Source organism: Ixodes scapularis, unplaced genomic scaffold, assembly GCF_016920785.2.
Source record: "Ixodes scapularis isolate PalLabHiFi unplaced genomic scaffold, ASM1692078v2 PGA_scaffold6__148_contigs__length_123643588, whole genome shotgun sequence".
In the NCBI taxonomy this organism is placed as follows: Eukaryota; Metazoa; Arthropoda; class Arachnida; order Ixodida; family Ixodidae; genus Ixodes; species Ixodes scapularis.
In genome coordinates, this window is record NW_024609881.1 from 110,962,703 (window position 1) to 110,975,225 (window position 12,523).

At 45.9% G+C, this 12,523-nt stretch overlaps 1 long non-coding RNA gene across 1 annotated transcript; it reads right to left on the reverse strand.

Moving 5' to 3' along the window:
• Window positions 1–1,400: 1,400 nt before the first annotated feature.
• On the reverse strand, window positions 1,401–9,237 carry LOC120841674. The gene is made up of 3 exons (XR_005715789.3): window positions 8,674–9,237; window positions 7,949–8,106; window positions 1,401–2,570 (listed from the first exon to the last, which is right to left on the reverse strand). It is a non-coding gene; the product is annotated as an uncharacterized LOC120841674 (long non-coding RNA).
• Between the last annotated feature and the right edge of the window lie 3,286 nt (window positions 9,238–12,523).

Here is a 12,523-nt window from a genome sequence, read left to right on the forward strand (position 1 = left end):
TTCATTGGCCACCAACGACAGCAAGCTCGGGCTAAAGATCCGTTCAGAACGGGAGCCACTTCGCGCTGCCATACCGCCCAACGGCCAAATCGCCAGGAGGGACCGCGCGGAAGGCCTTCGGAACACTCGGAACCGGTTGCATCCTCGAGCCGGTATACGACCGCAGTGCCACTGCGTCCATCAGAAACCTTTCTACGCTCCCCGTTCGTCGGCGCCTCATCCCAGTAGCCCTTTCTAGCAAGGAGGTTAGAAGTACTAGGAGGGTGCACGTTGCAATATTGGTGAAGCCTAGTCATAAAAAGTTTAAACGATTTTGTGCCCAGCGTGACCGCAGATCTCTCTGGCGATTGGTGCGCGTGACTTGTCACGTGTGAGATGGATGGTTGATTGTAGAAGGGCTCCTTGCAGGCTTGCGCGCGCTCCGTCCGGTAGGTTTTATCAGAGCGAAGGCTAGGCTGTGGTGTATTCTAGTACCCCATAGCAAGACGAAGGCTAGCTACGGTCACGTGATGTGGTCACGTTGGCATGGTAAGTGAGGAGAGTAAGGAGGAAATTGAGAAAGAGGCGAGGCGTCAAGGGAGCATGGCTTGCGAAAGCTACGCGGCCGACGTCATGCCCTCTCCTACCCTTCTATTCTCCATGCTTTCTAGTATGTGCCGTTTTTTCCACCGCTTGGTGGCGGGTATGTCGACGACTCTACTGTAAAGGGCTTCACCCTATGCCTACCGAAGACAACATAGATTTAATAAAGTCATTGGGTTTTAGAGACAGCGAAGGGAGAGTGGATTTCAAGACTGCAGAGATTACCAAGCAAAGATTAAGTGAATGGTGGCAGAAATCGAGAGAAAACTAGGTATTTTCTTATCCACTGATGGCAAGGGGGTTTCATAGCCTCACTTTCTTTGCACTGCGGAGTGAATATAGATTTCACATTTAAATATTCTAAGCTTAAATGGTAAAACAAAATGGCTAGGTGGCGTAAGCTACCGCCCGATCCAAAGGGCTCAGCCGTATTCATCCATCCATCCATCCATCCATTTCTTCTTTCCGTACTTTATAAACTGCATTCGTTTCTTTTCTGATATAAAATACTGAACAAAAACTACTTTCATACATAATTGAAACAGTTTGCGACACTTATATTTTGTATCTCGACTAAAAAAAAAAAAAAAAAAAGCTTTTAGCGGCTCTGACCAGTAGTAAGCCCAGGACGAAAAACGTCACCATTTCGTGCGCTTTCGGCAACGCGGGTCGCCCTCGTAGGTGGAGGAGGTTTCCGAGTCGTCCGGTTGAAATATGACGCACTGATATTTAGTTACTCTCTCCGTGCCCGCTGGGTTGCCCAAACCCCAAGAGGCGTGGAAACTGCAAAAAAGATTGACGCTTAAATATGATTGCAGGGCCCCTTTAAGCTGGGACTGCAGCTGAGGCTAGAAACGCGACAGAACGGGACCTCGGCTTTAAAACATTCTTCCACAGTACACGCGCATGCGCTTGAAACTCACATTTCAAAGTAGGAAGCGCAGCTAGCTCGCGGTTCTAGCTCTGGCTGCAGTCTCGGCCTAAAGGCGAACGGAGTATCGACACTGGCAGGGTGAGAACGGCAGAGTATCTTCCGGATGCCTGGCGTCCAGCGTGCAATCGTTTCCTCCTGTCGTACTTTGGCTGTGTGTGCACGTTCGTGGCCCACGAGATGCCAAAGAGCTCTAGAAGATATAAAGCTAGCATTCAAGGCAGGGCAACTGGAAGATCTCCCTGCCATTCTCATGCTGTCAGTGACCATAGTTCTGCATTTTTATGCAGAAAAAAGATTGTTTTCGAGAAGACACTGCGTACACGAGTACATATTGGGCACCTGCTCTATGCTAGAAAATGCGAGGAAAACTTGTATAAATGGCTTGCATCGATATCGCACCAGCTGCTATGGGGGTGGTCAGCTAACTGCCGAGCATGTATAAGCAATGCACCTCCTCGTTTGTTTTTCTCCTGAACACATAGGAATGACCACGGGCATGCTGGGATGACGTTATGTGCAGGCCATGTGCAACCACAGTATGAACATGGTAAAAGAAATATCTAAATCAAAATAAGCATTAAGGAAATTCACTGAATCGCATCTCTGACAAACAACGGAGTGGGAGACCAGTTTACCAGTCGAGGGAAGCTTCAAATAAAAAAAAACAACAATACTTGCCACCGACTATGCGCAAGGCAACAGAAACATTTGTAACAACTGACATAAAAACTAAACGGAAGATGACTCCCACGCACTTGGCCAAGGAAGACAAGAAAGTGTTGAAATCACGCCGGACCTCCTTTTATTTGCGCTATTTCTAATATGAATCTCCTTTCCTCGCATCCAAATCGCCGTGAGATCCATTTTGCATGGATGCAACAACTACAGGAACCAATATCTTGACTACTCTTTCTACTTGTCCGTTTTTCTGTGGGTTGCAGGCACCCTTGCACGAGTGTTTTCTTTAAGCCATCCATGCACCACTCTTCCTCGTCGTCAGTCCTTGGGAAGCCAGCCTTTACCCATCAGCCGTCTGAAGGGTCTCCCAACGGTTCTGCAACGAGGGAGAGAGACAGCAGTTATACAACAGCTCCTCTTTCAGGTTCATCTCTCCCGGGCTCATACAACCTATTTAGACTGCACTGTTGGCAAAACTATTCCTGTGCTCCATCTGTAGCTCGAGCTGCTGCCATTGGGCGCGTTCAGTAGCGGCCCCGGAGTCAAGGAGTCACTGACTCCTTCCACTGGACGGCCCAAAGTCACTTCCGGTGCACGTAACTCCGGGGCTTCGGAGTCAAGCTCCGAAGCACCGAGTCCGGAGACGGTGCACGTAGAGTCAAAGGAGCTAAAATGACGTAATTTCCTGACTGGTGACGATTTCCGGCGCTAAAAGAGGAAAAAACAAACAATATGGCGGGATAAGCTGCTTCGGTTCTGTCGCTGGTGCCCGGTTTGCTCGCTTTTGTTAATGAAAAGTGCTCAAGGTAAGACGAATAACTCGTTCGAATATCTTTTTCAGGTAAGGCTCTTTCGGAAAATGCATTGGGCCGTATTTTGTTTGGTTTGAATATGCTAATAAACAACGCAAACGTTCATTTGACGCCGTGTCTTGATCGCCGTTGCACGGAAACTCGGTAATATTGACGATAGTCCTGTCCGCGCTCAACAGAGCAAAACAGGGTATGAACGCGACTTTGGAAGCCGGTTGGACACTCGCGCAGAGCATGATACCGATTAATGTTTTGTTTGCGTAGCTAAATCGGGGTGCACGTTGGCTGAGGCTCGCTTCGGCCGACAAAACCTTGATCGCCGAGCGCGGCCGAACTTCCCGTGTGTATACGAATACATTTTATAGGAAGTTCGTTACGAAGGGCAGAACAAACTTATGGCCGTATAAAGGTTTCGCAACCGGCGGGGTAGATTCGCTGAGCTTTGTATTTTGCGTGTGTTGACGACGATTTTCGTCGGCTTTTATAACAGTAGCTGCCTTTGCACCGCCAAGCGAAGGGCTCGATCGCGTTGCATCGCTTCGAACAGCACCGCTGATGTGTACAATCACCCGCTTTTTCTTCAACGACTTTGTAAAGACTTCTTCAACCGGCGTCGTCTGCTTCCAGTTTATTCGGAGACCGTCTGGCACTGGGGAGGAAGCGGAAGTTGCGTAGAAGCAGGTTTGGAGCCGCGGGGTTTTTTTGCCGTTCAGTAGGCGCTCCGATGACTCCGACTCGGGGCACTCCGTTCGGAGGCAAGGGAGGCGCTACTGAACGCGCCCATTGCTTACACGTAAAACACTCGGCGCTTTATATTCCTCTTGACCACGGGACTCGTCAACTGTGCCGCGGCATCACCAGGCACGTCACCGGGGTCGACATGGGATCTCCCCGTCACCTCCGAACTCGGCAGACGGGAGCGTAGTTAACCACAATCTGTTCTTGCGTGCCACAGAGTCGCCCTTTGGCGAGGAAATATGCCCTTCCGCTGACCCATGTCTGTTCTGGCGTTCTCGCGTGCATGCGACACGGTCGCTCTGCGGCTTGCGTCTGGCCGAAATACTTGCGCTGCAAACACCTTTTAACGTCGGCCCGTACCTAGGTCTCCTAACGTAGCGACCGTACACCCTTCAGGTTGTTTGTTGTTTTTATCTATTTAGGCCTGACTCGAAACATTCACACAGCATCCGAAGATCCTGCCGCTTGGTTCGTTGCCTAAGAACAAAGTCGTGACGAAATTATATATTCCGACAAGCATACGAAGGTGCTCTCAACGACGCTACACACAAAAACTGCTCCCCGCCGCAATCAACGTTTCATATTTTTACGGTTATTTCGCACGTTTTGCAGAGCTCAGACGTCCCACTGTTCTCACCTGTTGCAAAGCAAGTGGCAACCAAAATTAAAACACTGCAATGCGACGCAGGTCGTGCGTTAAGCTACGAGGTTATCGGGCCATGGGGGAGCTCACGCACAGCTCAGGCTGACCTGTGGCCCTGTCGGCTCTGCCACTCACTACTTTCACGCAGCTGCTTTGGCGGTGAAGCCTCATCAGTCAACAAAATAGGTAACAAAGCAACAAGGGACTTGCCCAGCAGTTTGCCTATGTGAAAAATGGAAATGACTCGAGTGAGGAAACTATGCCGGCCCTTATCTGGAAACAATTATCGTAGGAGACATAAACGCCTGCAACGGCAGGAAGATGTTGGAGTTTTTCAATGTCCTTGATCTGTAAGCCCAAGTAAAATGCAATGCGAAAATAATGTGGGAAAGAAACAGCCAACGTCCCACAAGCTGTATAACAGGTTGGGAGATGTGGAAATAGACAAGGAAGGTACAAAGAGCCTAGGAAGTGACCGCAAGAAATTAAGATTAAATTTGGCACATCAGAATCAGAACAGGCTCAGAAACAAAACGAGCAAATCGAGCCAAAATGAAGCTAAACTGCACGAAGTCCAAAGTATTTAGAACTTAGTGGCCGAACAACCCGAAATTAAGGGAAAAAGTTTGGGGGAATCCGGAGGTAATCAGTGCGCTGAACGACATTTCATCAACATCAGTAACGCCAGAAGTATACTTTCAGGAAGAGGGCTGAAGACAAGTTCTTTTTTTTATTGTTTATGTGCTAAATATTTCTGCAGATATTAAAACCCGAGTTTTGTTAGAGAGCGAACACTATCATCGTGTGTCCCATTTTGCCTTTCACTGTGTCGTGTGTCGGGCGCCTGGCGTCTTTATTTTAAGCATTCTTAAAGGGGGGGGGGGGGGCCGAGCCCCCACATAAGAATACTTCGGGGTCTGTTTGCCCCCCACTCGGTCGTCGACATGCCCCGCAACGTTTCGTTGAAAGCGGCTTTCAGTGCACATACACTCGACCACTGGCATCCAAATGATAGCTTAGCTTGCTGAACCCTTGACAGTTCCGACAAGGCCTGGTGCAAGCTTGTGTCCAAGACAACATCACATTTTTCCCCGAGCGACGCAAAGAAAGAAGCGGCTGTACATAGCACTGTCTGTTTGAAAGCCTCAGATCAGGGCTCACAGATTTGTTTGCTTTATTGAAGCTACCCAGGTATACTTTTAGCAAAGAAAATGAAGCGAGTAATCCCATCCAAGCTCTCAACGAAACTTTGCCAGAGCACGTGTCCACGAAATGTGTTTCAACAAAATGCTACAGACCCACGAGGATGCAGTACTTGTAATTTTTAAAAGAAAATGATAAAAATACCGAATTGAGTATTCCCTACCTTCATTTAATGCACAATTGGCAATCAGAAAACAGCATACCCTGGTCCGACAACAATGGAGTGAGGAAACGAGGAGCTTGATTACTTAAGAAGGAGCAACAGAAATTTCTCAGTTTTAAGCACGTCTGCCGATGTGCACTCGAGGCGATGGTTCTGCAGTCTTAACGGCAGTGCTTATAATATCCGAACTAGGCAAACCAGCAGCACTCAGTCTAGTTTGCCTTTACGCCATTCTGTCCGTTCACCCTTTTTATTTCCAACATTGCTAAACAATTAACTTTTCTGGTCGGTCACCCAAAGTTGTACGTCACAAAAGCCACCTGGATAAAAAAAACAATTCCAGCGGGACATGAAACTTGCTCACCTCCCCCCAAAAATACTATGGACTGGCGCCAGAGGACTCTGCACGAGCATCGATACAACCCAGCATTGGGGGAGAGATTATCCAGCAGATGTTACCATCTTGTGCAGAGTACTCTGAGCAAGACATTTAGCGTGTCATTGTTAATAATAAAAATACCTCACCATGCGTTTTCTTTTTTAAATTGTCACATTAGGATCTGAACGTTTTTAGCATATGGCCATACCAAATATCACATGAGGTTGCAGCAATCGAGTTGCCCGCAATGTTTAATTCATTTCCCACCGACTACTTCGGCATGCATGGCGACATTGGGCGCAGGGACGGAGCCAAAAACGGCGAGTCGTGCACCGATTTGTCTCCTCCATTTTTCGTTTGGGTCCTTTTCCAACGACGTTACTCCGCTTCTCGCCGCCCTCGGCCATGCACAGGGTTGTTCCTCGCGCTCGCTAGTACTCCTAATTTACTCTGTGCTGCATCTTGGCCAAATAGTCCCTCTTGACTTCACGCATATCGTCCTCAAAGCGCAAAGAGCGCAATCACCATCTGGCAGCTTTCATCTTGCTCCGCCATACCCCGCACTGCTCGCTCGCCTTTATTCTCAAGTTCTCTCCGCGAGGCCACAAGGCGGGTCAACGTGGGATGCGGGATTGCAATAGTCACACGTTTGCTTTAGATCCTCAGATGCAGTGACTCCAGGAGAGCCAAGTTCGACCAATTACCACGAAAGCCAATCATGGCAACTCTCGTGGAGCGTGATTGAAAAATGATTGCAGCGCCCCTGGCGAGCTCAGAGTCTCCGCTAGCAGACGAGTCCTCCACAACGCATTGGTTTTGCCTTTCTCCGTGCGAGGTGACCAAGGAAAACAAAATTGTCACGGGTATTCGCTGCTTTAAATGTTAAAATATAGGTGCCACCTCATGAGTGAAAGACATTTCCTTTGCGTGGAAATGATGTTAGAGCTTTCAAGGGTCAATTTTGGGGCCCTCCTGATGAAAACATCTCTGTGACATCTTATGTAGCCAGGCAAAACACCAATGTACCTTCACGCTGTTTTTTAAAAAAGGGCAATGTACGAAAATGCCAGAACATAGCAGCGGTTCAACTTTACCGTTCTTATCAATCAATTTGTTTTGTTGTTGCAATTCTTATTTCTCATTTATATCTTGCTTATAACGTTTTGCTGAATAGGTGAGCTGGCTAATCCCACTAAGAGCGTCTCTGTAAGAAGAAGCAAAAGGCAATTTTGAACCATGTACGTTATTGCGATGTCAGTACGCTCTGGAAGAAGTCGATCGTGCACATGCAAACCTGACGCTATTACGACGAGTTGCCTTTTTTCTGCGGCATTGCGCTTTCGTAAAAATTTCCATGTGTTCTCAACGGCAAGTCTCAACGCTTACGCAGGGTCTTAAAAAACTTCTTCGGCAAATGACGACGAACGAGTAGATAATGTGTCTTGAGCACGCTGCTGCCAGCCGCTGCAAAGCTAGCAAAACAACAATTTGCTTTTGATCAAGATGGCCGTCCGGTGGCTTCAATCGCGCTGCAGCGAGCGAGCGGGCAAGCGCGATCCAGCAATTGTCATAAAAACCAGTGCCAGGAACAGATGCTTATAGCCAATAATAGTGCATTGAAGCCAACCAGGTCGAGGAAAGATGCCTAGAGCCAGTAATATCCAGTTGAAGTCATTCAAATTTATGCACACTCTAATTGCAGAAATTGTCCAATCGTCCCTGACAGCCATGCATAGCCATTTCAAGCCGATTTGGCCAAGAACAGCGCATAGCCAATAGTAGCCACTTGACTCCATTCATATTCAAAATGTCATACCATGAAGCAAGGCAGATCTTCAGAACAGATTTTCTTTCAGACGCAGTCAAGTTGCAGTTGCAGGGCGGGATGCCGAAGTGACGCTGTGGTAATATTTCTCGCAGGGCGGCTTGGTCTCTTTCCAGTTGGTCAAACTGCACACGCTTGCCAGCTTGAATCTGCAGGAGAAGACAACTTTTTTTAACACTGACAAGGCGTGAAATGGAATTTATCAGGCCAGAGCTAGATAAAGAAAAATCATAAACATGGGCAGTCTACAGTGACTCAATCCTTATCGATGCTCCCGTTCGTAACTTCCTCTCTTTTAGCCCTCCCCCGTTCTGGTCAAGGTGTGCATTTCTCGTACCAGGAAATAAACATTGGTTGTTTTTAAATTAGAGAGTGGGGTTGTCAGGGAAAGTCCTCTATGTTCTTATTATTTCTCCTGCCAACCCCATGTATTTTACGTTCAGTTTCCTGTATTAGACTGAACGGTATTCGCCGTAAGCAGTGTGACCCGTACTTTAGGGTTTGTCGTTGTTGCTGCTGAGTACAAAGTTTGACTTCACAGTGGACTTCGATACGGAAGCTACAGTTTACCAGGGACCCAGTGTTTAGGCATATTACCCTAATGTTGTATATATTGAATACTAATAAACACCTTTCTGTCCCAAATTTTTCTTTGCAGCCATTCCTTTCTATGAATTCGCAGACGCGCTTTTTTCAGAGGCTCTGCCAACGCTCACCCATTCCTAGGAGAAGATCGTAGTTTTCCTTGAGATTGGTCATCCTTGACTTCACGTAGAATGACATGGCGCTCCATTCCTCATCCGAGAAGTATTCTCGGATGAGGCTGAAGCGAGGCAGGTCTTCAGAGGACATATTCGCTGGGGCGCAGTCGAGCCACGCCAGGGTTGCAGGGCGGGAGCTTGGTCTCTTTCCAGTTGGTCAAACTGCACACAGTTGCCAGCCTGAATCTGCAGGAGAAGACGACATTTCTTAGCCCTGACAAGACGTGAAATGGAATTTATCAGGTCAGAACTAGAAAAAGAAAAATCATAAACACGGGTAGTCTACGGTGACTAAATCCTTATCGGCACTCCCCTTTGTAACGTCCTCTCCTTCAACCCTCCCCCATTCTCGTGAATGTGTGAATTTCTCATGCCTGCAAATGAACATTCGTTGTTTCTAAATTAAAGAGTGTGGTTGTCTGGGAAAGTCCTCTTTGCTTTTATTCTTTTTATCTTAAGTACTTTTGTGGGGTTCCCAAGAAACAATGAGCCCCCCCTCCCCTCCTGCTCCGGTGCAAGGTTTCAGAGCGCACAGCAAAAGATGGATAGTCATGTCAAGCACCGTCATGTCATGTCAAGTGCAAACATAGAACGTTAGTTTTCTGGCCTGCATTTCCTGAGTCGCAAGGAACGTGCTCCGATGGCTGACAAATCTCTCACAATGTATCTGTTAATTTTTTTTTCAACAAGTTGAATTAATAATTTTGAGCTCCTGTTATATCCACATTTTGGTGCATTCATTACTCGTCTAAAGTGTCTGGTATGTGCTCAATAAAGTTGTGTAATGTCCGAAGCGTTATAAATAGCGATATCTTCTCCAGTAATTATACAGTTGCATTACAACACAAGCCCTACAAACACCGATTTCTCTCCGGCATTAAAATTAGACAACGAAAAAAAACGATTAAAGGGCAGCTCCGCCGTCAATTTGAGCGTTTTTATCAAAACATATTTTCGGAAAGGGTACTAAAAGTTTAGCCTATAGCAGCGGTTAAATCATTAAAAAACTGTTTACGTAATTTATAATCGTTAAAATACGCTGAAACCGATACCGAAACTAACTTGCCACTCGACTGGTCCGCCATTTTGACGTGACGTCACATATGGTATAAACACTCGCACGTGTGCAGTTTGAGCCAGGCCAGCCTGGCAGCAGGTGACTGTTTTGTGTTCGTGCCGCAGATAAAAATGGACTCCTTAGGCTCGTCCGAATCGAGCAAATATGAGGATATGCTGTTAGATGTTGAGGACGATGACGATAACCCGTTCTCATACGATCCGCCGGCATCGCCTCCGAGAAAACCACCAGCGGCGGCTGCATTCGTGATCCGCCGCCATGTGGACCCAGATGCCGCTTCCGAAGCGGAATGGTAAGGCAGCTTTTGTTGCTAGCACGCCAATAAAAACTGATCGAAGTTATGCCTTTTAATTGGAGGCACTTTTTGTTATATCTTGGGGTCTGACAATAGACGGTTTTAGTAGACCGTGTTTTCAAGCGACGCTTCCACACACAACACCAATTTCCTCCAGTCGCCATTACGCGCTCTTACATAACTGTATAAACCGACAACATAAGCAAAAAGCAGACAAAGCAAGCACCCTGACCAACATGTGACGTCACGGCAACGTCAGCGCCATCATGGCAGCCTCCGTGTGCCGCTCTTGCTCAGTGTTGCCAGTAGGGCTGCAGCAAGTGATTTGGGTGTGTACATGTAAATTTCAAAATTCATTTTCTTCAAAAAAAATTAATATTTTTCCGATATATTTTGTACACATGCTCAGGAAGGGCATACAAATACATGGTGAAAATTTTATAGAAATCGGTGACCATCAAAATTACGGCGGAGATGCCCTTTAAAAGAGTAAAAAGAAACAACAAATAACTTCCTAATTTGAAGAAAAATAAATGCCGAAAACACGAAACTTAATTCATAAGAAGACTAAGAGACTCTACTGTCATCTGCAATGAATAAGCTGATTTGGTGCAACAAACCCCGTCACTTGGAGATCTGCAGCACTTTAAACAAATATTTCATTGAACCTCTCATAAAGAATGCACAGCCTGGTCTCCGAACGCTTTCTTTGATTGACTGGTAATGTTTTGTTTTTCTTTCTCACAAACTAGTTTATGTATAATATCATATGTTTTCCTGGTGTTTGTACCGTGATGCTCCAAATGAGCAACATAGTGTTTTTTTTTTTTTTAAATGCAAGAGCATTAGCTATTCCATAAAGCGGAGCCGGCGGCGTCTGTAACTGTGAAAAAAACGCAAAAGAAATTTCCATTCTCCCATTGGCTGAGCAAAACAGCTCCTAGATAGCCATTGGCGGCTGCTTCACTAGAGCGCGCGTTTAGCCACAGGCCGCCACTTCGGCAGTAGCAAAACGTGGCCGTCCACGCCAATGAACCTCAGACGAACGAAGAGAGTGGAAGAATGACATTCATGCTTTCGCATTCACAACTCATAAGAAGTGCTGAGGTGTCCTTGGAACTTTTCTCGGCAAGTCGCACTTTGGCGGTAACATTATTAAATAGGCTTCTGAACTCTTTTTTTTTTTAAGTGCACTATCCTCAAGATTGGCTTTACATCTATTCCAGAGCGTGTGTTGTTCATGACTCAACTTCATCATTTGAGCGATAAACCACACATTTTTACGTTTTCTTTGCTTTGACCGAATTCGATTCGCACACTTGTTATATAAAATGCCAAATTGTTCAACCGTTTTTATAAGCAGTACAGCAGTGCTTATAAAACTTATATGACTGCAGCACTTTGGTGTCATTAAATCACAGTGATTTAATGGCACCAAAGTGTTGCAGTCATATTAATTAATTTATCCATATTTTTATACAAAATTACAGCATAATATTAACCTGCTCCTCATCTAGGGCACCACCAAGCACAATAAGAGGTATAAAATAGTTGTCTGCCAATTTTTGTTTAATCACCCCTGAGCAAAGTTGAGTTCATCGAGTCTAACAACTATATGTGATCAATGCATGTGCTTGTAATTTGAGTTCCCAAACTCTCTTCCCACAGGAAATTCCCTATGACGCTTTCTATTCCAAAGCCCGACAACAGATTAAGATACTCTGCAACACCGTATTTAGATACATGAATTACATCGATGTTGATATCTTCAGTCGGAACGAGATGACTGTTAATGTTAAATACATTCAGAAAATATTCCAATCCGCCATAGAATAAAAGGAGATTTGAGATCGGTGGCCTATACATAGCACAAGTTACAAATGACGCGGCACGTTTGAAAATTGTAACAACCAACCTCAGCATATACAGGAGGTGGCAACCTGCTCGGAAGCTGCCTCTCGAAACAGGTTGTAAACCCCCGCACTGTCACGCTGAGGCCTTGTCTGTTACAATTTTCAAACATACTGCATTTTGAACTAACATCAGTATTCCACCTCCCCTCTGATTTTCTTTGCATAAGGAAAATGCGTGAAAACCATCAAAAGAAGACAAGTTGCATGCCGTTATGTCAATGTCCGTTTTGTTAGTATTAAAACATACCGGCTATCGAGTCTCCAAAGAAAGCATCATTATACTGGTCCCAATGCTGGGGGAAAGCTCATTTCATTAACGTGCAGTAAGTTTAGGGTACTGTATGTTTTCAAAGGCGTCAATTGGCGGCCACTGCAGTTTTGCTTTAATCTTAAACGAATTAAGATATTTATGTTGGAGTTCTTAGAAGGTCCGTTCCTCGGGCCATGGGCTGTTTAATTACCAGGTCAAATAAAGCGTAGCGGTATTATTGCGGGGTTGTAAACACATATCTCTGAAGG